We start from the raw sequence: 25448 nt of genomic DNA, 5'->3' as shown, positions 1-25448 counted from the left end.
AAAATTGGGGCTCCAGAAGAGTGTATAAACTCCTATCTCAGAGATACAAGCAAGCTGTAGGGAAGCAGAGAGAGAGAGCACAAAGATGGTGTCCACTAGCCTCCATTCCCTAGAGTATCTCTGTAGCCACCTATAAGTGTGCCGGATCTGAAACCTACCACGAAGGCTGAAGCTTTTGGACAAGCACATAGACCTCTTCCACAGAAAGACTGGGGGCTTGAGTTCAGTCTGCTGTCTGTGTAGTGTCCTGGGGATGGACTCTGCCAAGAACTCTCTCTGGTTGTTACAATCCTATGAGATTCAGGAACACACGTCCACCCTCCTCCCCTAGCATTCAGAGCCAGATGATCAAGGGGCATCACTGGGCAGCAGCCACAAAAACCAAGGCGCTAGACATAAAATGTGGGGAACCACATGCCTGTAAAACTTTCTCTCTGGCAGATACTGGAGCTTTGGAGTTTGGCCAGGGAAGAATGCAAAGAGATTGTCTACCCTCCAAGTATTCTGGAAAGGTTAATCAGGGTAATTAAAAAGGGCTAATTAAGCTCCCTGACCCAGGTGATTAAGAGGATGTCCCTGGGCAGCAGCTGCAAATACCAGGTAAAACTCCAAATGCAGGTAAAAGCTCCCTTCTGGGAGATACTGTTGCTCTAGGGTGCAGCAGTAGAAGATGAAGGTGGCGCTCACTGAATGCAGTAAAGCAAAGGAACAGCGTTTAGGCCAGGCCAGCCAGGAAAAAGAAAACAAAAATACAAAAAAAAAAAAAAAAAAAAAAAAAAAGAAAGAAAGAAAAAAAAAAAAAGGAAGAAGAAGAAAGAAGAAAGAAGAAGAAGAAGAAAAAGAAGAAGAAAAAGAAGACGACACCTGTCATATGGAACCAGGCCGAGGAGGAGGTAGAGATGGCACCAGAAGGAAAAAGAGAAAAAAAATTGGTGCCTGCCAGCTAACAACCTCTAGATGTGTGCTCCATTAGATGCCCGCCCATGAGGTGAATGCTTTAAAATTAGCAAATGAGCCTTGGTCGCATTCAGTCCTCTGGGTGCATCTCAGTCAGCTGCGTCAGCGTCCGGTCCGGGGCAGGAGGTGAGTCCGAGGGCTTCAGTCGTTTCAGAGTGGATTTCTCAGATGGCGCTATGTGAGCCCTGTTGGTTTGCAAAGCTACGTGTTTTGTGGCTTCATCTCTCAGGAGCAGGTTTTAAAAGTGGCGGTGTCTGAGGTGCCCTTTAAACCCTCCGCTTTTCAGGGAGAGGCTCCGGGTTTTGAGTTCCCTGCTGAGGGAAGGTTGCAGCCATGGTGTACTTCATGAAGAAGTCGTGTCCTAGACTCTCCTCCCTGCTGCTGTGTGGACCTTGTGTCATTCGCCGGATGCTTAGGAATTGCTCAGACGCATCATAGTTTTCTTTTTCAAAGGAAGTTTTCTGCCATGTGGCTGTGGCTGTGGGGTATCTGTTGGAAGGGGAAGTCCCCGATCTTCCCACGGTCGACGTCTTGAACCAGAACCCGCAGGGATATGGGACTGGATTGGTAACGAGCATCTATTGTTAGTTTATATTCCTCTGCACAGTCTCTTCGCATACCTTGAACCGTAAAACAAATCCAGCATTTTGAATTTTTCCCAATCGAAGGAACTAGATAAATTTACAAGTCCAAAGGTTATGATTTATAAAGCTATCTTATTGAGAGAATTATTTCATACTGAATTAAATCTGGGAAGTTATAAGGTCTGTATCTGATATTTTGAGATTGATTTTATAGGAGATAATTATATATGGCCATTTTTGGAATCATTTTTCCGAAGGAGAAGCTTGGGAGGTGGAGAGGATAAGTTTGGTTCCTATTTTGTTTGCGTTTTGTTACTGTTGTCATAACACACAGGCTTGTATTCGTGGGCATTCACATGTGTATCTATGGAGAACAAATTTTTTATTTCCTTGAAAACTTAGTCTATAGAGGAAATAAAAACAATACTGGTTTTCCGAAGGGCTTCACAAATCAATTCTTTTGTGTCCTATGGCACAATTCTTTGCTTTTAGAAAAGTTGGTGACCCACAGGAGTCCTTAATTTGTCTAATTAAAACACCTACAGAAACCCATGCATGCTTTATTCCTCAGTGTGTCAAAGAAACGTGGCCACAAAATAATCTTTAAAAATTTTTAATCAAGGGGTGCCTGGGTTGCTCAGTGGGATAAAGCCTCTGCCTTCGGCTCAGGTCAAGACCCTAGGGTCCTAGGATTGAGCCCCAAATCAGGCTCTCTGCTCAGCGGGGAGCCTGCTTCTTTCTCTCTCTACCTGCCTCTCTGCCTACTTGTGATCTCTCTGTCAAATACGTAAATTAATTAAATCTTAAAAAATTTTTTAAATCAAGTTTATTTTAATTCCAGTATAGTTAACATACAGTATGCAATATAGTGACTCAACAATTCCATATATTGCTAAGTGCTCGTGGTGGTAAGTGTACTCTTTAATCCCCATCTGGTATACAAAATAACCTTTAGAGTGAAGCCAGCTTCCTGAGCTCCGCAGCTCTGGCAAATCACTTCTGGATAGAGAGGAAACCAGTGACAAGATGTCTCTCCTCCAGTTCATGCAATGAACTGATTCATTAGTGGGGAGGGCTGGCGGCAGCAAAGATGGTTCAGATGTCAACAAGAGGAGAAAAGAAAAAGAAAAACAGCTACTGATCTCCTGAGAAGTTTGCTTTGCAGGAAAAATTAACAGCTTTGTATGTTGTATGGTCCTGTCCACACACTCAGGATCCTGCTGTTCCCGGTGTTCACCTAGATTTGCACGCTCATAGTTCAGTTGAGCTGTTATTTTTGTCACTCGCAGCAAACACGGAATAGATTCCCAACCCTTCTGGTGAAATAGTTTTGGTATTTAGATTCATGAGGTATACAGACAATAATTTTTGAAAAGGCTGCCTCTTTAATGTGTTGAGTGGGGAACTGAAAAGCAGAACTGTGTACGAAGGACTCAAAATGTCAAATTATGGAAGGTGCTGAGTGTCAGCTCAGCAGTCTTCTGGTAGGTCCTTTTCACTCATTTCTCTGTGCACGTGGTATATTTGTTTTTCATTTAGGAATTTGGTGTAAAACTTGGAGAGCAATTATTAGGACCAGTGACAGCCCACATATGTGGAGTTTTGAGGGCTTTGTGGATTTTATAGGTTTGGTACAGTTCCATAGCAAACTATAAAATTATTATTGTGGCCCAGAAGGTTGTAAAAGTTAAAACACAAATACCTGAATTAGGGGGCCTAGTGAAGCATGCAAGCAGCCGTTAAGTCATCATGTACATCACCATCACTTAGTAGTCTAATGGTTCATTTGGGTAAATATTTTTATCTGCTCTTTGCCATAATAATTCCTTGAAATAGACTGATGGTTTTATTTTCACAGTTGGTGATTGTATATGGACCAAGAGTATGAAATAGGATGAGATCTCTACTATTAAGATGACAAAATTGGCATATTCTGTTAGTTCTGCCTCATTAGTTATAATACTTGTTTTTTGGGGGGTCTCATTTTGTTTTATTTTTGAATTTGGGATCTGTTATACATTGATGGCAGTGACTTAAACACATCACTTTCTGTCATACACTTGTATGTCTTTGTTCTATACACTTGGAGGCTCTTTTAGCTGGCATATTAAAATTTATGAATGTCATCTTTATTATTAGTTTATCGATCTAACATAATACCATGCTCATTCAATTTAAAATGCTTTAAATTCTATGTTGCCTGAAGTAATATTGCCAAGGCTTCTTACCTTTTGTGTAAGTTATGTTAGTTAAAATGTACCCAGGCCTTAATTGGTTATTTCTCTTTCAGCTTTCTTTGTATTTCTAGTACGCAGTATCTATCTCCCTCTGTCCTATTGTTGGATTTCATTTTAACTCAACTTGAGATACCAAACATGGTAGAGGAATCTATGTCTTTAATGCCTAATACCAATTCATTTTAAGTTGTTTAAACTCATGATCCTCTGTTGTCTGTCTTCTGTCATAGCTTTATGGCTAGAGACCTGGGAACAGTGCTAAGAGATTTTGGAATGAAGCCAGGATATCTCTGAGCTCCACTTATAGCCTTAATGATGATTAGAAAGAGGCTTGGTTCATCCTTGTTTCGTCTGCAAGATTGTCACTCACACTGCATGTTCTCGAATGTTCATACTCTTGTACTTTCATTCTTCCTTCACACCTTTGTATTTCATATACTGTCCTATTCAATATTTTCTGGTTCCATAGCATACAAATTTAGTGTTTAGGGGGAACTGATGCTTTCTGTGTAACCTGTTGAACAATGTTAACTGACTGGAGGAGAGCAAACCCCCTCAAAATTCCAGATTTGGAAAGAAGGTGAGAATGACTGTGGGGCTGCTGCTTCCATGAAAATCATGCATTTGGGTCTACATCTTTTATTTATTTATTTATTTATTTAATATTTAATATATAATATTTGAGTATGGGATACTGATCTGTGAATTACCAGTCTTACACAATTCACAGCACTTACCATAGCGCATACCCTCCCTAATGTCCATAACCCAGACACCCCATCCCTCTCTCCCCACCCCTAGCAACCCTCAGTTTGTTTCCTGAGATTAAGAGTCCCTTATGGTTTGTCTCCCTCCCTGGTCACATCTTTTTTCATTTTTTCCCTCCCTACCCCACACAACCCCCCTGCCCTGCCTTTCAAATTCCTCATATCAGAGAGATAATATGATAAGTGTCTTTCTCTGACCGACTTATTTTGCTTAGTGTAATACCCTCTAGTTCCACCCACGTAGTTCCAAATGGCAGGATTCGTTTCTCTTGATGGCGGCATAGTATTCCATTGTATATATATACCACCTATTCTTTATCCATTAATCTGTTGATGGGTGTCTAGGTTCTTTCTATAGTGTGGCTGTTGTGGACATTGCTGCTATAAATATTTGGGTGCACATGTCCCTTCGGATCACTACATTTGTTTCTTTAGGGAAAATACCCAGGAGTGCGATTCCTGGGTTGTAGGGTAGCTCTATTTTCAACTTTTTGAGGAACCTCCAAGGTGTTTTCCAGAGTGGCTACACTAGCTTGCATTCCCACCAACACTCTAGGAGGGTTCCCCTTTCTCTGCATCATTGCCAACACCTGTCATTTCCTAACTTGTTAATTTTAGTCATTCTAACTGGTGTGAGGTGGTATCTCACTGTTGTTTTGATTTGTATTTCCCTGGTGCCAAGTGATGTGGAGTACTTTTTCATGTGTCTGTTGGCAATTTGGATGTCTTCTTTGCAGAAATGTCTTGTTCATGTCCTCTGCCCATTTCTTGATTGGATTATTTGCTCTTTGGGTGTTGAGTTTGTTAAGCTCTTTATAGAGTTTGGATACTAGCCCTTTATCTGATGTCACTTGCAAATATCTTCTCCCATTCTGTCGGTTTTCTTTTGGTTTTGTTGACTATTTCCTTTGCTGTGCAAAAGCTTTTTGTCTTGATGAACTCCCAATATTTAATTTTTGCCCTTATGTCTTTGCCTTTGGCGATGTTCCTGGGAAGAAATTGCTGCAACTGAGGTCAAAGAGATTGCTGCCTGTGTTCTCCTCAAGGATTTGGATGGATTCCTGTCTCACATTGAGGTCTTTGATCCATTTTGAGTCTATTTTTAGGTGTGGTGTAAGGAAATTGTCCAGTTTCATTTTTCTGCATGTAGTTATCCAATTTTCTCAATGCAATTTGTTGAAGAGGCTGTCTTTTTTCCATTGGACATTCTTTCCTTCTTTGTCGAAGATTAGTTGACCATAGAGTTGAGGGTCCATTTCCATTGATCTGAGTGTCTATTTTTGTGTGAGTACCATATTGTCTTGATGATTACAGCTTTGTAATAGAGCTTGAAGTCTGGATTTGTGATGCTACCAACTTTGGTTTTCTTTTTCCATGTTCCTCTGGTTATTCGGGGTCTTTTCTGGTTCCATATAAAAATTAGGATTATTTGTTCCATTTCTTTGAAAAAAAAAAGGATGGTATTTTGATAGAGATTGCATTAAATGTGTAGATTGCTTTAGGTAGCATAGACATTTTCACGATATTTGTTCTTCCAATCTATGAACATGGAACTTTTTTCCATTTCTTTGTGTCTTCCTCAATTTCTTTCATGAGTACTTTATAGTTTTCTGAGTACAGATTCTTTGCTTCTTTGGTTAAGTTTATTCCTAGGTATCTCATGGTTTTAGGTGTAATTGTAAATGGAATCGACTCCTTAATTTCTCTTTCTTCTGTCTTGCTGTTGATGTATAGAAATGCAACTGATTTTTGTGCATTGATTTTATATCCTGACAATTTACTGAATTCCCATATGAATTCTAGCAGTTTTGGAGTGGAGTCTTTGGGTTTTCCACATAAAGTACCATATCATCTGCAAAGAGTGAGAGTCTGACTTTGCTGATTCAGGTGCCTTTTACTTCTTTTTATTGTCTGATTGCTGAGGCTAGGATTCCTAGTACTATGTTGAGTAGCACGGAGATAGTGGACATCCTTGCCATGTTTCTGACCTTAGGGAGAAAGCTCTCAGTTTTTCCCATTGAGAATGATATTTGCTGTGGGTTTTTCATAGATGGCTTTGATGATATTGAGGTATGTACCCCCTATCCTAACCGTGAAGAGTTTTGATCAAGATAGGATGTTCTGTATTTTGTCAAATGCTTTTTAAACATCTTTTGAGAGTATCATATGGTTCTTTTTCTTTTATTAACGTGTTGTATCACATTGATTCATTTGTGGATGTTGAACCAATCTTGCAGCCCAGAAATAAATCCCCCTTGGTCATGGTGAATAATCCTTTTAATGCACTGTTGGATCCTGTTGGCTAGTAATTTGGTGAGATTTTTTGCATCCATGTTCATCAAGGATATTGGTCTGTAATTCTCCTTTTTGATGGGGTCTTTTTCTGGTTTGGGGATCAAGGTAATGCTGGCTTTATAAAATGTGTTTGGAAGTTTTCCTTCCATTTCTATTTTTTGGAAAAGTTTCAGGGTAATAGGTATTAATTCTTCTTTAAATGTTTGATAAATTCCCCCGGGAAGCCATCTGGCACTGGGCTCTTGTTTGTTGGAATATTTTTGATGACTGCTTCAATCTCTTTATGAAGTATGGGTCTTTTCAGGTTTTCTCTTTCTTCCTGGTTCAGTTTTGGTAGTTTATATGTCTCTAGGAATGCATCCATTTCTTCCAGATTGTTAAATTTGCTGGTGTATTGTTGCTTATAATATGTATTTATAATTGTTTGTATTTCTTTGGTGTTGGTTGTGGTCTCTCCTCTTTCATTCATGATTTTATTAGTTTGAGTTCTTTCTCTCTTCTTTTTGGTAAATCTGGCCAGGGATTTATCAATCTTATTAATCTTTCAAAGAACAAGCTCCTAGTTCATTGATTTTTTTTCCTACTGCTCTTTTGGTTTCTATTTCAATGATTTCTGCTCTAATCTTTATTATTATTTCTCTTCTCCTGCTGGGTTTAGATTTCCTTAGCTGTTCTGTCTCCAGCTCCTTTAGGTGTAGGATTAGGTTGTATATTTGAGACATTTCTTGTTTCTTGAGAAGGGCTTATATGGCTATATACTTACCTTTTGTGACTGCCTTTTCTATGTTCCAAAGATTTTGAGCAGCTATGTTTTCCTTTTCATTTGTTTCCATGAATATTTTTAATTCTTTAATTTCCTGTTTGACCCATTCATTCTTTAGGAGGATGCTCTTTAGCATCCATGCATTTGAGTTCTTTCTAACTTTCCTTTTGTGGTTAGGTTCTAGTTTCAAAGAATTGTGGTCTGAAATACGCAGGGAATGATCCCAATCTTTTGGTACTAGTTGAGACCTGATTTGTAACCCAGGATGTGATCTGTTCTGGAGAATGTTCCATGTGCACCAGAGAAGACTGTGTTTTCTGTTGCTTTGGGATGGAATATTCTGAACATATCTGTGATGTCCATCTGGTCTAGTGTGTCACTTAAAGCCTTTATTTCCTTGTTGATCTTTTGCTTAAATGATCTATTTCAGTGAGGGGAGGTATTAAAGTCCCCTATTAGTACTGTATTATTGTTGATGTGTTTCTTTGATTTTATTATTAATTGGTTTATGTATTTGGCTGCTCCCATGTTAGGGGCATAGATATTTAAAACTGTTAGATCTTTCATGGTCTGTACATACAATGGAACATTACACCTCCATCAGAAAGGATGAATATCCAAGTTCTGTACCAACAGGACGATTTAGGGGAGATTATGCTGAGTGAAATAAGTCAAGCAAAGAAAGTCAATTATCATATGGTTTCTCTTGCTTGTGGATCATAAAGAATAACATGGAGGACATTGGGAGAAGGAAAGGAAAAGTGAATTGGGGGAATTTGGATGAAGAGACGAACCATGAGAATCTGTGGGCTCTAATAAACAGGGTTTTGGAAGAGAGGACTATGGGGGGATGGGTGAGCGGATGATGAGTATTAAATTGGGCATGTGTTGCATGGAACATGGGGTGTGGTACATAAACAGTGAATCTTGGAACACTGAAAAAAATTAAATTAAATTAAATTAAAAAAATTTGTTAGATTTTCTTGTTGTATAGACCCTTTAAGTATGATATAGTGTCCTTCCTCATGTCTTATTATAATCTTTGGCTTAAAATCTAATTTACCTGATATAAAGATTGCTCTCCCAGCTTTTCTTTGATGTCCATTAGCATAGTAAATTGTTTTGAACCCCCTCACTTTATTTTTTATTATTTAAAAAAAAATTTATTTATTTATTTGTCAGAGAGAGAGCATAAGCAGGGGGAGCAGCAGGCAGAGCAGGCAGAGGGAGAAGCAGGCTCCCCATTGAGTAAAGAGCTCGATGCGGAACTCGATCCCCAGACCCTGGGATTGTGACCTGAGCCGAAGGCAGCCACTTAACTGACTGAGCCATTCAGGCATCCCCACCCCTTCACTTTAAATCTGGAGGTGTCTTTGGGTCTAAGATGAGTTTCTTACAACATATTGATGGGTCTTGTTTTTTTGAAATATTCTGATACACTTTGTCTTCTGATTGGGGCATTTAATCCATTTACATCCAAGGTAACTACTGAAAGCTAGAAATTAAGTGCCATTATATTGTCTGTAAGGTGACTGTTATTGTATATGGTCTCTGTTCCTTTCTGGTCTGTTACTTTTAGGCTCGTTTTGCTTAGAGGACCCCTTTCAATATTTCCTGTAGGACTGGTTTGGTATTTGCAATTTCTTTTAGTTTTTGTTTGTCCTGGAAGCTTTTCTTCTCTCCTTCTATTTTTTTTTTTAATTAAATTTAATTTTTTCAGTGTTCCAAGACTCGTTTATGCCCCACACCCAGTGCTCCATGCAATACGTGACATCCTTAATAGCCACCACCAGCACACCTAATCCTGTACCCCCTCCCCTCCCAAACCCTCAGTTTGTTTCTCAGAGTCCACAGTCTCTCATGCTTCATCTCCCCCTCTGATTTCCCCCAATTCACTTTTCCTTTCCTTCTCCTAATGTCCTCTGTGTTATTCCTTATCCTCCACAAGTAAGTGAAACCATATGATAATTGACTCTCTCTGCATGACTTATTTCACTCAACATAATCTCTTCCAGTCCCATCCATGTTGATACAATAGTTGGGTATTCATCCTTTCTGATGACGGCATAATATTCCATTATATAAATGGACCATATCTTCTTTATCCATTCGTCTATTGAAGGGCATCTTGGCTCTTTCCATAGTTTGGTGATTGTGGCCATTGATACTATGAACATTGGGGTACATATTGGCCCTTCTTTTCACTACATCTGTATCTTTGTGGTAAATACAAAATCAATGCACAGAAATCAGTTGCTTTCTTATACACTAACAATGAAAATACAGAAAGGGAAATTAGAGAATTGATTCTAAGAACCATAAGATACCTGGGTATAAACCTAACCAAAGAGGTAAAAAATCTGTACTTTAGGAACTACAGAACACTCATGAAAGAAATTGAAGAAGACACAAAAGGATCCATGCTCATGGATCAGAAGGATAAACATTATTAAAATGTCTATACTGCCCGAGCAGTCTATATTTTCAATGCCGTCCCAATCAAAATTCCACTGGCATTTTTCAAATACTGGAAGAAACAATCCTAAAATTTGTGTGGAACCAGAAAAGACACCAAATTGTTAAGGAAGTGTTGCAAAAGAAAAAACAAAGCTGGGGGCATCATGTTGCCTGATTTCAAGTTTTGCCACAAAGCTGTGATCACCAAGATAGCATGGTACTGGCACAGACACACGGATCAATGGAACAGAGTAGAGAGTCCAGATATGGACCCTCAACTCTATGGTCAAATAATCTTTGACAAAGCAGGAAAAAATATCCAGTGGAAAAAAGACAGTCTCTTCAATAAATGGTACTGGGAAAATTGGACAGCTATGTAGAGAAGAATGAAACTTGACCGTTCTCTTACACTGTACACAAAGATAAAGTCGAAATGGATGAAAGACCTCAACATTGGGCAGGAATCTATCAGAATCTTAGAGGAGAACATCTTCAACATTGGCCACAGTAACTTCTTTCAAGACATGTATCCTTCTATTTTCACTGACAGCCTAGTTGGATATATTGTTCTTAGCCAAGAATTCTTTTTCTTTTTCTCATTTAGTACTCTGAATGTAACATGCCAGCCCTTTCTGGCCTTCTGGGTGGATAAGTCTGCCAACCTAACATTTCTACTATTGTATGTTACAGACATCTTGTCCCAAGCTGCTTTCTGGATTTTCTCTTTGTCACTGAAACTTGTAAGTTTTACCATTAGATGATGAGGTGTGGACCTATTTGTATTGATTTTTTGAGGTGGGTTCTCTCTGCCTGCTGGATTTTGATGCTTGTTTCCTTTGCCAAATTAGGGAAATTCTCTGCTATAATTTGCTCTGAGATACCTTCTGCCCTCTCTCTCTTTCTTTTTCTTCTGGGATTCCAATTATTCTAATATTGTTTCATTTTATGGTACCACTTAGCTTTCAAATTCTCCCCTTGTGGTCCAGGAGTTATCTCTCTTTTGCTCAGCTTCTTTATTCTCCATCATTTGGTCTTCTATATCACTAATTCTCTCATTTGCCTCTTTTATCCTAGAAGTAAGAGCCTCTGTTTTGATTGTACCTCATTAATAGGTTTTTAATTTCAACTTGGTTGGATTTTAATTCTTTTATTTCTCCATAAAGGGATTTCATTTCTCCAAGGAGGGACTCTCTAGTATCTTCCATGCTTTTTTTGAGCCCAGCTAGCACCTTGATAACCATCATTCTGAACTCTAAATCTGACATCTTACTAGTATCCATCTTGATTAGATCCCTAACCATCAGTACTGCCTCTTGTTCTTTTATTTGTAAGGTTTTTCAGCCTTGTCATTTTATCCAGATGAGAATAGATGAATGAGAGAAAAAAAATACTGAAATGGTAGAAATGACCCCAGAAAAATATATACTAGCCAAATCATAAGAGACCAGAAACTGGGGGTGCAGGGTGAGGGAGGAGAAGAAAGGAAAAAAAAAATACACACACACACACACACACACACACGTGTGTGTGTGTGTGTGTGTGTGTGTGTATTTTGGTCTGTTAGAAGAAAATGCCTTCCAAAACTTTAAAGAAAGAAAAACATATATATACAAAAGTAAGTGTAGACATGATGAAGGAATGGAATATGACTGTAAAGTTGAAAATTTAAAAGATTCAAGATTCTAAAAAGGAATTGATAAAAAGTTGATTAAAAAAAGAGATGCCTGGGTGGCTCAGTTGGTTGGACGACTGAATTCGGCTCGGGTCATGATCCTGGAGTCCCGGGATCGAGTCCCGCATTGGGCTCCCAGCTCCATGAGGAGTCTGCTTCTCTCTCTGACCTTCTCCTCGTTCATGCTCTCTCTCACTGTCTCTCTCTCAAGTAAATAAATAAAATCTTTAAAAAAAGAGAAAGAATGTGATTAGGCTGGAGACTAGAACAAAGCCATGTGCTAGATTTAAGGTATATTTTGATATATTAGAAGAAACTGTATCCCAAAATTTTAAAGAAAGAAAAACCTGTATGTATACAAAAAATAAGGCTAAATACAATAAAGGAATAGAAAATGACTATAACAATGAAAATTAAAAAAGACTTTTAAAAAGGTCTTGATAAGATAAAATAGTTAAAAGACATTAAAATAGGAAAGAGGAAAAAAATGTAAAAAAATAGAATAAGAGAAAAATAAAATTTTAAAAAATTTAACTTTGAAAGCCTAAAGAGTCATGGGAAAAAAGTCATGAATTCCATGTGATGTATTCTCATCATTCTGAAGTTTTGCAGTTCTCATTGATAGGTGAACTTGGTCTTGGCTGGATTTTCCTGTTGATCTTGTGGGGGGAGGTCCTGTTGCATTGATTCTCAAAAGCCTTTGCCTGAGGCAGAATTGCACCACCCTTGCCAGGGACTGTGCTAAGCAATCCACTTGGGTTTAAGGGTTTGGGTTCACGCTCTTTGCTCTCAGGAGCTTTTGTTCCCTGAATGCTTTCCGTGCAGCTTTGGAGGAGGAGAATGAAGATGGTAGTCTCACAGTCTCCAGCCTGGAGGAGCTGAGAGCTCAGGGCCCCACTCCCCAGTGCGCCCTCAGAGGAAAGCAGTTAATCCCTTCCATCTCCCTGGTCTCTGGCAGCTCTCTGAGCTCACCCAACTTGAGACCGATCGTTTCTGTCCCTGGTACTCAGCTCCGTTTGGAGTCTCCAAACCCCGCAGATTCCTTCAATGTGCTCCTGCATCCCTCCTCCTGGAGGGGGAAGAAGAGGGTCTCCCCAAATCTGCGACCTCTGGGGTCCCTGCTCAAAGAGCAGTGGTCTGACTGTGCCTCAGATCATGGTTTAAGGTAATCCCAAACTGGGAGGTTACTCTGCGGCTCCGTCTCTGTAGTCAGCTTTTCCGCTCTGATACCAGGAGCTCTACTCAGGCACCCCCAGTCTTTATATGACCCTGAGGGTCCTGAGACCACACTGTCCCCCTGAGGTCTCCACCCTCTGCTTAGCCTCTGGAGTGGTGTCGCTCAGTGGGTCAGACTTCTAAAAGTTCTGATTTTGTGTTCTGCTACTCTACTGCTTGCTGGGAGCTGGCCCCTCCCCCTATTGTCTATCTTCCTGTATATCACTTTGGATTCACTTCCCCACATGTCCTGCTTTCTAGAAAGTGGTCGCTTTTCTGTTCCTAGAATTGCTGCTCTTCATCCCTTTGATCTCCTGTTGAGTTTGCAGATGTTCAGAATGGTTTGATAACTAACTAGCAGAACTCCTGGAACACGGTAATATTAGGTCTCCTACTGCTGCACCATGTTGTTACTCCCCCTGGATTTGCATCTTGACAGCAGATGGGTAGATGAAGTAATGTGCCTAAAACAAGATGGGCATTTCTTTATTTTCTTCCTCATTCACATAGCCAGTAAGCTGTGCTTTATTATTATTATCCTGTGGATTTAAATGCTTTATTTCTTTGTAATAAATCAAACTTTACATTTTAGATTACACATTTAAATAATATTTTAAAGGCTAGCTGCTGAGAATAATTATACTGAGAACAGTAGCTACCATTTACTGAGTTTCTTTAATGTGCTGATTGTAAGCATTTATTTAGGATAGATTATAACTAGCACTTAGAATCTGGGATAGGTATTCTTTCCAGCTGATAGATGAAGAAACTGAGTTTCCTGTAACTAATGAGCATCAGAGCACATATTTGGCCCTGTATTTAGCTGTGAGGTCCTCAATCCTTGTTCAAAGAGGATCCCTCCTGGGTCACTCTCTGTCCTGCACTAGGTTAGGCATGGTTTGGGTTGGGGAATCTGTTCTGTTGGGAAAGGCAGACTCTTCCAAAGGCATCGAGGAAAAAAGACAAGGGTCTCCTACCCTCCCATTTTTCCCATGGAGAAAATACTAGAGCCAAAGTACTTTGTTTACAAGTACCATATTTGCTCTCTAGTGGGTGTACTTTGCCCCTTTACTAGGATGAACCCAAAAGCAAACTTGCAAGTGGGGAATAATCAGATTCTCTGAGCACCAAGCCATCTGGATGTGGGTGTCAGCTGTTTATGAGAGTTGCTTGGGGACATTAACTGCATTTTGGATTGTGAGACCTGTGGGATGATACTGTAATAAAAGGAGACAAAGTAACAAGTCCTGACGGAAGCTGAGCTTGGATATAGCCCCTCATTCTAAGGAAAAGGTAGAGAGAAAGGTCATCTTAGCAAGCTGTTATCCAGGCAGGTCAGAGTGAGGATCTGTGACCAACTTTGGGACAATTTGCTTAGTGTTTCACACTCTTTCTATAATACCACACTGTTTTCATGTTGTTTGGTAAGTTTTATTTTTTTAATATCTTAGCAGGAGAATGTGCATTTGTGGAAGAAATGATAAAGCCCTTCATTTATAATAAAATCCTTGCCAGCTTTGAGTTAATAGTCTCCAAGGAAAGGCTGTTTAGAACACTGGTCAAAGTGCTAAATAATATACTGTCCACCATAATCTGTTGCCCTCAAGGGAGAGAACCAAATGACTCAGTGTGGGTTTTCCAACTCTAATTTCAATAACTTGATGTCAGGATTAAACTTCAGAGCATGAACCCTGTCTCAGGATGCTCCCTGCATTCAAGGTTCCTTTCCCATGGTCACTTTTGCTCCTGCGTGCCATCTCCAAGAAGCTTAAAGTGCATAGACAAAGAAGTTCTTCCTAGTAGCATTGTGAAGTGAGGATAGGTAAGTGGTGCTCCATGGAAATGAAACTGAATTTGGGCCACAGGGAGATTAGCAATTAGTACCACACACTGAGTTTTAGTTATTTGTTTTAATTGGGATCTTATGTATACTTATGTCATTTGTACTATAATGGGGAAAAAGAATAAACCTTTCTGTTTTTGTTTTTTTGTTTTGTTTTTAGCTCAGTTTTCTACGTGTTTTCAAGATTTTCTATGGAATGTGTGCCTTCATGACCCTCCCCTCTTTGATGCAAGCAGTTCAGTTTTAGGTGCACTAGAACATTCAAGACTAGTCAGGCTGAAAACAGCATCTCTCATGATTTCTCAACAGGGGAAAACTAGAACCTAGCTGAGGGGGGGAAATCACTTTGGTCAGAAAGCTGTGTTCTGGAGTAAAATGTAGGGGAAGAAATAGATTATCTTATAGGTACAGAATACAAAAGCAAACTGATATTAGTTCTAAATGAACAACTATTTCCGTTATTTTTTGCCTTATGCTGATATGAATAGAGCAGAGAGAAAGGCAAGGATGGTTAACTCATGAATTTTCAAGCAAGTAGTCCTAGCCAGATTTTTTCTGATAAGTTTAAGTATTTGCACTTTAAAAATTCTTCTTATATGCTGTTTTAAGAAAATACTTAATTATGTATTTCACAATGTCCAATAGATGACCAGATTCTGGATTTGGAGAAGGGACTATTCAGGAGCATGTCTACTTCACCAGGGCTCCAGTATTCTGGGAGGACGGGCATCTGAATAATCTCCATCCAGAATAGGAGGCACTTATGACCCTTGCTCATTGGTAGAGTGAAGGTCCTTTGCCCTTTCTTAGGGAACTAGGAAATAAAAAATCAGGTTCATTTTTCATGTTAAAGGAAAGATTTTCCAGCTAATTCCATTGTTTTTCCTGGTCTGTGAGTTTCCCTCTGATTTATATTCTGATATGTTTTTAAAGACTAACACCTTTCTATTAGCTTTTATAAATGGCTAATGACTGGATGAGGGCTCCAGCTGCCCTACGGTAGCCTACTGAGAGAATTTCAAAATTAGTGTTCTGGTCTCATATTCTTTAGTAAAACCAGATGCTTATGAAGAAGTGCAATTACATTTTAATCCATTTTTGCTCTCTCTAATGATGTTTTACATTGATTATTGTTTAGAGCAATTTTATATTTTATAGTCACAGGACCGTTGTGAACATAGAGTATGAAGAGTTCTCATGTACTCCTCACCATGTCTCCTATCCCTGACCTCGTATTACATTATTATGGTGTGTCAGTTGTAGTTAATGAACCAATATGGATATGCTTTTATAACTAAAGTTCATATTTTATTTGGATTTACTTTGTTTTCACTAAATGTGCTTTTTCTGTTCCAGAATCTCCTCCAGGAACTCTTTTTATGTTTAATTGTCCAGGCTCCTTAGGCTCCTCTTGACTGTGAGTACCTTTAAGGGTTTCTTTGCTGTGGAGGACTTGAAAGTTTTGAGGACCACTAATCAGAAGTACTATAGGATATACCTTTCTGGATTTTGTTGTTGTTGTTGTTGTTGTTTCTCTCCTGATTAGACTGAGCTTGTGGGTTTTGGGGAAAAGAATCTTATAGGTTAAGTGCCACTGTCATCATATCACATCAAGAGTACATGTTATCAGCAGGACATCACTGTTGATGTTGATCTTGTGGCTAAGGTAGATTAATTTATGTCTTTTCCTTTCCATAGCATAGTCTTTGGAAGGAAGTCACTTGGTACATCCCACACTTTAAGAAGTAAGGAGTTATGCTCTATTCCTTGAGGGCCGAGTATCCAATATAAATTATTTGGAATTCTTCTGCATAAAAGATTTGTCTCATTCCCCAATTTAATTATTCAATCATTTATTTATATTAGCATGGATTTACAGATATTTGTTTTATACTTTGGGTTATAGTCCCAACTTATTCTATTTATTTTGCTCAACTTGTTCTAGCTTTGGCTAGCTTTGGAATTCTTGTGTCCATTTGACACACCCTTACCATTTTTGGGGAACATTTCCTTAATCTTTGGTTTATAAGATGCTCTTGGATCATATTGTCTATATTTTGCCCTAGCCCTAAGATCTACCAATTCTCCAAGGAACTCTGGTTCCTTTTATTGGAGAATGTTATTAGAGAGCAGCATCTGAGTGATAGTTGTACTTATTGTTGGTAGGGTATCATTGCTTCTAAGCCCTTTCAGCTGACAGGGCAGGGGAATGTATGTAGTATACAAATCCATGTATAGACACGTCCCTAATATTTCTACATGTAATCATTTATATCTGTGTTAAGCTAAATGTCATACATACTGATGTTTCCAACTCTAATCCATTACTACATGAACATTCCAATCTGTTCCCCTTGCTTATCTTTAAATTCCCTCTACAGTAGTGGGCAACATGTTTCCCACTGTCCATGATTGATTTACCTAATTGTAAGTTTACCTAAATACACTTGCATAGTAAAATTAGAATTTTTAACCTATACCCCTGTGGGAAACAACTTTATTGACTAGAGTATAGTACTTGTGTGCAGTTTATTATTACAGTGGAGTGCATAGACTCCACTCATTTCCAAAAATACTTATTAGGTCAGCCCTTTACTCCACATCCTTTTCAGTAAGATTGTTCCACATATTTGTAATACAATTAGATTGTTTCATCGCGATCTGCAGACCATTAACGGATCCCCAATCTCCTAAATGATTTAAAGGTATTTGTGTATGTTAAGATTTACTCTTTGTTCTCTAAAGTTCTGTGGATTTTGACAAATGCAGGATGTTCTGTATCCCTCATTACCATATTATATAGAATAGTTTCTTTCCTTTTTTTTTTTTTTTAAAGATTCTATTTATTTGACACAGAGAGAGAGATAGAGATAGAGAGAGAGAGACAGTGAGAGAACACAAGCAGGGGAGTGAGAGAGGGAGAAGCAGGCTTCCCGCCGAACAGGGAGCCCGATGTGGAGCTCAATTCCAGGACTCTGGGATCATGACCTACGCTGAAGACAGACACTTAATGACTAAGCCACTCAGGTGCCCCATAGAATAGTTTCACTGACCTATAAAATCCTCTGTGATTCACTTATCCAATCCTCCTAAACGCCTAGTAACCATTGATCTTTAAACTATTGCTGTAGTTTTGCTTTTTCCAGAATGTTCTATAATTGGAATCATATAGTATGTGCCTTTTCAGACTGACTTCTTACACTTAGTAATAAGCATTTAATGTTCAGCCATGTCTCTGAGTGTATTGATAGCTCACTTATTTTTATAATGGAATAATATTTCCTTGTATAAATGTACCACAGTTTGTTTATTCATTCACATTTGAAGGATATCTTCTTCTAGTTTTGGGATATTATTAATAAAGCTGTATAAATATTGGTGTGAAGATTTTTGTGAGGGTTTAAATTTTCAAACCAGTTGGGTAAATACCTAGGAGTGTGATTGCTGGATTATATGCTAAGACTATGTTTAGCTTTGTAAGAAACTGACAAGCCATCTTCCAAAGTGGTTGTGCCATTTTGCAATCCCATCAGTGATGAATGAAAGTGGTTGTTGCTGTACATTTTTGCTAGGAATTGGTAGTGTCAGTTTTTTAAAAAAATGCTTGCGCATTTTAATAGCTAGGTAGTGGTATCTCATTGCTATCTTAATTTGCAATTCTCTAATGACCACTATTGTTGGCCATCTTTTCATTTTCTTAATTGATACCTGTATACTTTCTTTGGGGGAAGTGTATCTACTCAGATCTTTCCCACATTTTATTTCTTTATGGTTTATTTATTTATTTTAGAGAGCGAAAGAGGGTGTGTGTGTGAGCATGAATGGGGGAGAAGGAGAGAGAGAATTCTCAAACAAACTTCTTCCTGTACATGGAGCCCAGGTGGGTCTGGATCCCAGAATGCTGAGATCATGACCTGAGCTGAAATCATGAGTTTGAGGTTTAACCAGTGGAGTCACCTAGGTGCCCCTTTCCCACATTTTAAAATGAGATTATTGTTGGGAGATACTTAGATATCCTAAAATATATATAGCATTCTTATATATATTTATGATCTCTAACAATCTCATATATATTTTAGGTATTAGTTTTTTTTTTAACTTAATTTATTTTTTTGACAGAGAGAGACACAGCGAGAGAGGGAACAGAAGCAGGGGAAGAAGTGGGAGAGGGAGAAGCAGGCTCCCCGCTGAGCAGGGAGCCTGATGCGGGGCTTGATCCCAGGACCCTGGAATCATGACCTGAGCCGAAGGCAGACACTTAATGACTGAGCCACCCAGGCACCCCTAGGTATTAGTTTCTTATCAGATAAGTGTTTTATAATTTTTTCTCCCAGTTTGTGGCTTGTATGTGATTCTGCTTTTCAACGTGTTTTCATACTCTAATGGGACCTTTGAAGAGGGGAAAAAAAAAAATGAATCAATTAAAAGAGCTCAGTAGTGTCTCTCTGTGGGATTGCTCAACCTTTTCTTTCTAGAAATCTACTTTTCATTAGTCTTCCAAAGGTATTGTCTTTTGTAAAATCTTATATATGGAGTATAAGAGGGATATAATGAGAAAGTATTAGTATCCAAATAAGTAAGTGCACTTAAAAAAATCAGTTCTCAAAATAACCCTGTGCTATAGATAAGGAAGGCATTAGCATTTGCATTTTATTATCAACTTTGAGAGGAAAGTTTCCAGGTGGGGGAACTGGGGCCAGGAAAGCTACATACGTGACTTTCCCAGAGTCAAATGGTCAGGAAGAGATGGAGCCCTGTCTGGACCCCTAGCTTCTATCTCCTGGCCTTAAATTCTCTTACCTTTATCACACTAGAATTGCATCTAGTTAGCCAGAAGATCATTATCATTTTTATTTAAGATGCAAACTCAATAGTAATCCACTTACCTAACAATTTTTCTAATCTATTTGAGTGTTGGTGGTGTCAGATAAATAACTCATTCAAAACAGAGTCAGTTAAGATGCAGCATGAACCCTTTAACTCTGCCTTTGTTTTCTTAGTGTTTTGTAGCATTAGTGGATCCTTAATATTCTGTTATCTGATTCTTCCAGAAAATCCTTTACTGTACTGAGCATTTTAGTGGAGATAGCCCTCGGCATTTGCAAATATTTTCTTTAAGAGTTTGGAGGAAAATATCTATTTAACTAAGAAGTTTGAAAATTGAAAATTCCTTAACTGAAGCATTTTTCAACCTTGGCATTATTGAATTTTGGGCTGGATATTTCTTTGTTGAGAAGGGCTCCTGTGTAGGATGTTTAGGAACGCTATAGAACTCTACCCACTAGGCACCAGTAACGTCCCATCTATCTCCAGATACTGCCAAATGTTCCCTGTAGGGCGTTGGAATTCCCTTCTGTTGAGAACCACTGCTCTAGTGGTTAAACTGTGTGGTGACTAATGCTTTAGGCTGCAGCAAGTCATATTAGGTTAATATCAAGAAGACAGGTTTTATAAGTAAGTAGAGTTCACTGTTCTGTATTTTTATTGCCTTGTTAGTATAGTAATTTGATACAGCAAAACAAACTTGAAGTTTTATTTCAAAGTTGATAAAATGGAAGGAATAAAGCTAAACCATAGTGGGGAGATGGGGTCTAGAAAAGATGAAGTAGAGGTGAACTAGGGGTTAAATGCATTTTTGGCAAAATGCAACCTTTGTCTGATCCAAGGAAAAGTTCTTCATGGGAACATATTTCGCGTTTTGTCTTTCCATTGTAGAATCATGAAATTGTATAACCTATGGGGCCCTTAGAGATTATATAGGTAAGTGCTAGAAGACAGAAGGTTAAAACATTGTTGAAGGATTCATGTTCCACTCTAACATGGTCCAGTAGCTTAGGGACTTTAATATACATGGCTTAATTATAGAAAATCTATAGTTAATTATAACACTAATTATAGCATAGAAATAATCTAGGCATTGCAATAATAACACATGGAAATTGACTTTAAAACTTATACCTTCTGAACTAAAGTTCTTTAGAGAAATGGGTGATTCTAGGGAGTTAGGGAAGGGAAGATTCACAATGAGTCTGGAACATTTTGTGGGGTCAGGAAGGAGGAAAAAAGAAAAAAATAAAGAAAGGAATCAGGCATGTCAGAAGAACACAGGAGCTGACTTGTAAGAGCTCCTAATGGCCAGAACCAGAACAATTCATGGAACAAAATAACTACGACTGAATTAATCCCAAGGAATTAGATCAAATACCCACTTAGTTCATACTGAAAAAAAATAATTGAGTAAATAAGTGGTAGAGAAGTGACCAATCTCCCTTACAGGAGAATACAATTAGCAAATACAGAAGGAATGAAGGAAATAGAGAAAGACCAGTGGAATACCACAGTAATAACTGTTGCAGGCAAGCTACATGTGTAAATGTCAAAATTAGTGGCTGAAATATTAAGGAGCAACAAGGTACTTGCTTAAAGATCTTTTTCTAAATATATATTAATTACTGTGGTGAATTTAACACATGTCCATAAATTCTTTGATACTCATCCAGAAGGTAGAGCTTAATTTTTCTCCCTGTGGCAGTGGGCTGGGGCTTAGTGGCTTGCTTGTAATGACTAGAACATGGGAATGGGAAATATCATAACTTCATAGTGGAAAAACCTAGTAGAAACTTAAAGAAGTAAAAGTTACCATCACCAATAATAGGTGATGTTAACAACTTTTACCCCTGATATGATGCAGTGAAAAGGGTAATTCACCTCTGTGGCGTATTCTTTCCAAATCCTTATGAGAAAACATTGGTAAACAAAATGAGGAATGTCCTACAAATATCTGACTTGTATTCTCTGAAAGTGTTGATGTTATGAGTAACAAGGAAAGATAGAAACTGTCACAGCTTGGAAGAGACAAAGGAAACATAGACAGATGCAACATGGTATTCTGGATTGGATTCTCAAAACAGAAGAAGGGCATTGTTAGAAAAACAGGTGAAACCCAACAGTAACATGTAGGTTAGCTTACAGCCTTGTACCAGTATTAATTTCTTAGTTTTGATAAATATAAGATGTGATTATTAGTGGAAGCTGGATGGAGGGTATGGGGAGATTCTTTATACTATCATTACAAATTTTCTGTAAATCTAATATTTCAAAGTTAAATATTAAATTTTAAAAGTTCCTTCAAATACTTATTGGATGTATTTATGTGTTTAGAATCCTTATGAATGTAAATCACTTTGGAGAACAGTAAACATTACTCAGCAAAATTGAACATGTACATTCTTCATGACCCAGCAGTTTCACTATTTACTTAAAAAAAAACCTCATATATTTTTTAAAGGCTTTATTTATTTATTTTACAGAGAGAGAGAAAGAATGAGAGAGCATGGGAGGAGAGAGGTCAGTGGGAGAAGCAGACTCCCCGCAGAGCAGGGAGCCCGATGCAAGACTTGATCCTGGGACTCCAGAATCATGACCTGAGCTGAAGGCAGTCACCCAACCAACTGAGCCACCTAGGTGCTGCCTTCATGCATTTTCATAGGCAATACATATAAGAATATTCATCGCTACATTATAATAGCAAAATTCTGGAAAAAAACCCCGTGTATCCATTTAAAATATGGTGGATAAATTGTGGTGTGTTTTCATAAGTATATTAATATAGAAGTATAAATTATTAAGTTATAGCTGCAAATATAAATAAGGATGGATCTCAGAAACCAAATATAGATTAAAAAAGCAATGGATAGAAAAATACATATAGTTTGATTCAATTAACATAAATGTCCAAATCATATTAAATGAATTAATACATTGTATGGGAATAATAAAATTAGGAAATGTTTTCTCTGGATGGAAACTGTGGCACACATGTTTTCTTAATGATGAGATGGGAACAAATTAGTTCCTTTTAAGGTCATTTAAAAAATACATACATATTAAATATACTTAAATATATGAAATACTAAATAATCATAAAAGATCATTTACTTAAATTTATGCCATTACTCCTAACTTCATTCTCTCTATGACCTCTTCCCCTCCTATTAATCTTGCTTCCACTCTACCCACCTGCCTTCCTTGCCTGTTGATGAACCCAAAGCTTGATTGCCTAGCATATTTTGTTCTAGCTGTTCTCTCTGGATTCAAGTCTTTGCTTACTGCATACCACCTGGACCTTTGGTGTTTTCTCCCATAATAGAACAGAAGCTCCACAGGGCAGGGATCTTTGTTTTGTTCTTTAATGAATCCTATCTACCAGAACATCTCCTGGCACATACAATAGATGATCAATACATAATGATTGAATAAATGAATGAGTAGGAGTAATACAGTTTAATAGGAAAATCTGGGCTTTGAGGTCACACAGACCGGGATTTACATCCCGTTTCTGTTAGGGAGTAGTCCTATGAGTGTGGTGGGTTATTTTCTCTCTTTTTTAAATTTAATTTTATTTTTTCAGTGTTCCAAGATTCATTGTTTATGCACCAGTGCTCCATGCAATACGTGCCCTCCTTAGTACCCACCACCAGGCTCACCTAATCCCTTGACCCCCTCCTCTGCAAAACCCTCAGTTTGTTTCTCAGAGTCCACAGTCTCTCATGGTTCATCTCCTCCTCTGATTTCTCCCAATTCACTTTTCCTTTCCTCCTAATGTCCTCCATGTTATTCCTTATGCTCTACAAGTAAGTGAAACCATATGATAATTGACTCTCTCTGCTTGACTTATTTCACTCAGCATAATCTCCTCCAGTCCCGTCCATGTTGATATAAAAGTTTGGTATTCATTCTTTCTGATGGAGGCATAGTATTCCATTGTATATATGAACCATATCTTCTTTATCCATTCGTCTGTTGAAGGGCATCTTGGCTCTTTCCAAGGTTATTTTCTCTTTGAGCCTTAGTCTTCTCATCTGTAAAATGAAGATGTGGTATGATTAGATGATACTATGTATGAAAAGCACTTGGTATAGCCCCTCACACATAGTAGGCACTAAATGACCCTAAACTCTGTCTTTATGATCAAGATATTGATATATAGGGTGACAAAAATGAATCAGACATTAACTCTTGCCTTGTTGACTACTGTAAGAAAGTGAAAGTGTTTTGGTGTTGGAGGGGGAGAATCCCAGATATAATATTAAACAGAATTTAAAAATAAATTATATTCCTAAAACCAAACAAAACTCAAGACTAGTAAAAGGATGGCAATAATAAACATCAGAGCAGAGATAAAAGAGAACAGAAAAACAATAGAGAAAAATCAATGCAAAGAAAAATTGGTTTTGAAAAAGATTAACAAAATTGATCTTTAAATTAAGAAAAACTTGCATTACTAAAATCTGAAATTAAAGTAGGGATATTGCTATCTACAGAAATAAAAAGGATTGTGGGAGAGTACTATGAACAATTGTATGCCAACAAATCAATAACCTAGATGAAATGGACAAATTCCTAGATATTCAAAACTTTAAAAAAACTGAATCACAAAGAAACCGAAACTTGAATAGATTTAAAATTGGTTAGGATATTGAGGCAATAACCCAAATCTTCTCAATAAGGAAGTCCCTGGGACTGGACACTAATCTTTATAAACTCTTCAGTAAAATTAAAGAGAAGAGAACATTTCCAAGTTCATTCTATGAAAACAGAGTTACTGTGATACCAGAGCCAGACAAAGACACTATAATAAAAGAAAACTATAGACCAGTATCTCTGATGGATATTGATGTACAGGTCCTTGGCCAAACACTAGCAAACAGATTCCAGCAGCATATTAAAAGGGTTATATACAATGACCAAATGGCATTTATTTCTGGAATGCAAGAATGGTTCAACACACAAAATTGATCAATATGTTAATATATTAACAGAATGAATGGGAAAAAATCATGTGATCATCTCAATTGATACAGAAAAATACATTTGACAAAATTTAACACTCCTTCATGATAAAAAAAACATTCAAAAAAACCCTGCAGAAAAGCAGGTAAATATAACGAAAGCCATATATTAAAACCCCACAGATAACATCATACTTAATGGTGAGACTGAAAGCTTTTCCTCTAAGATCAAGAAAAAGACAAAGATGTGCACTTGTTGCATTTTTATTCAACATAGCCTTGGAAACCAGCCAGAGCAAGAGATAAAACCAAAATGGCATCTAATCTAGAAAGGAGAAATAAAATATCTTTGCAGATGATAAGTTATATGAAGAAAACTCTAATGATTCCACAGACTCTTTTAGAATTGATCAACAAATTCAGCAAAGTAAAAAGAAACAAAACCAACATGCAAAAATCAGTAACATTTCTGTATACTCATAGTGAATAATTTATAAAGGAAATTAAAAAAATACTGGAGGGGGGCATGGGACATTGCTCTTTAATAGACTAAGTTTTAGTATGGGATGATGAAGTTCTGCAGAAGGAAGGGAGTGATGGTTACACAATAACATGAATGTAATTAATGCCACTCGGTTCTTTACTTAAATATGATTAACAGTAGGGGCACTTGGGAGTCAGTTGGGCATCCACCTCTTGGTTTTGGCTCAGGTCGTGATCCCCTGGGTCCAGAGACAAAGTGCTGCACTCAGCAGGGAGTCTGAAGATTCTTTCCCTGTACCCTGCCCCCCCGCAACTCATGCTTAAAAAAATGATTAACATAGTAGATTTTATGTTATGTATAGTTTATCACAGCAAAAAATCAGT

The 25448-nt window shown here is 37.9% G+C and overlaps 1 pseudogene; it reads left to right on the top strand.

Annotated features, from left to right (window-relative positions):
- The window catches only part of LOC131820678 (ADP-ribosylation factor-like protein 1), a 136481-nt pseudogene extending 135342 nt beyond the window's left edge, over window positions 1–1139 (top strand).
- Window positions 1140–25448: the final 24309 nt, after the last annotated feature.

This window comes from Mustela lutreola, chromosome 18, assembly GCF_030435805.1.
Source record: "Mustela lutreola isolate mMusLut2 chromosome 18, mMusLut2.pri, whole genome shotgun sequence".
Taxonomy (NCBI): domain Eukaryota; kingdom Metazoa; phylum Chordata; class Mammalia; order Carnivora; family Mustelidae; genus Mustela; species Mustela lutreola.
Note: the sequence above shows the minus strand (reverse complement) of the source record. Positions and strands in the feature narration are given on the sequence as shown.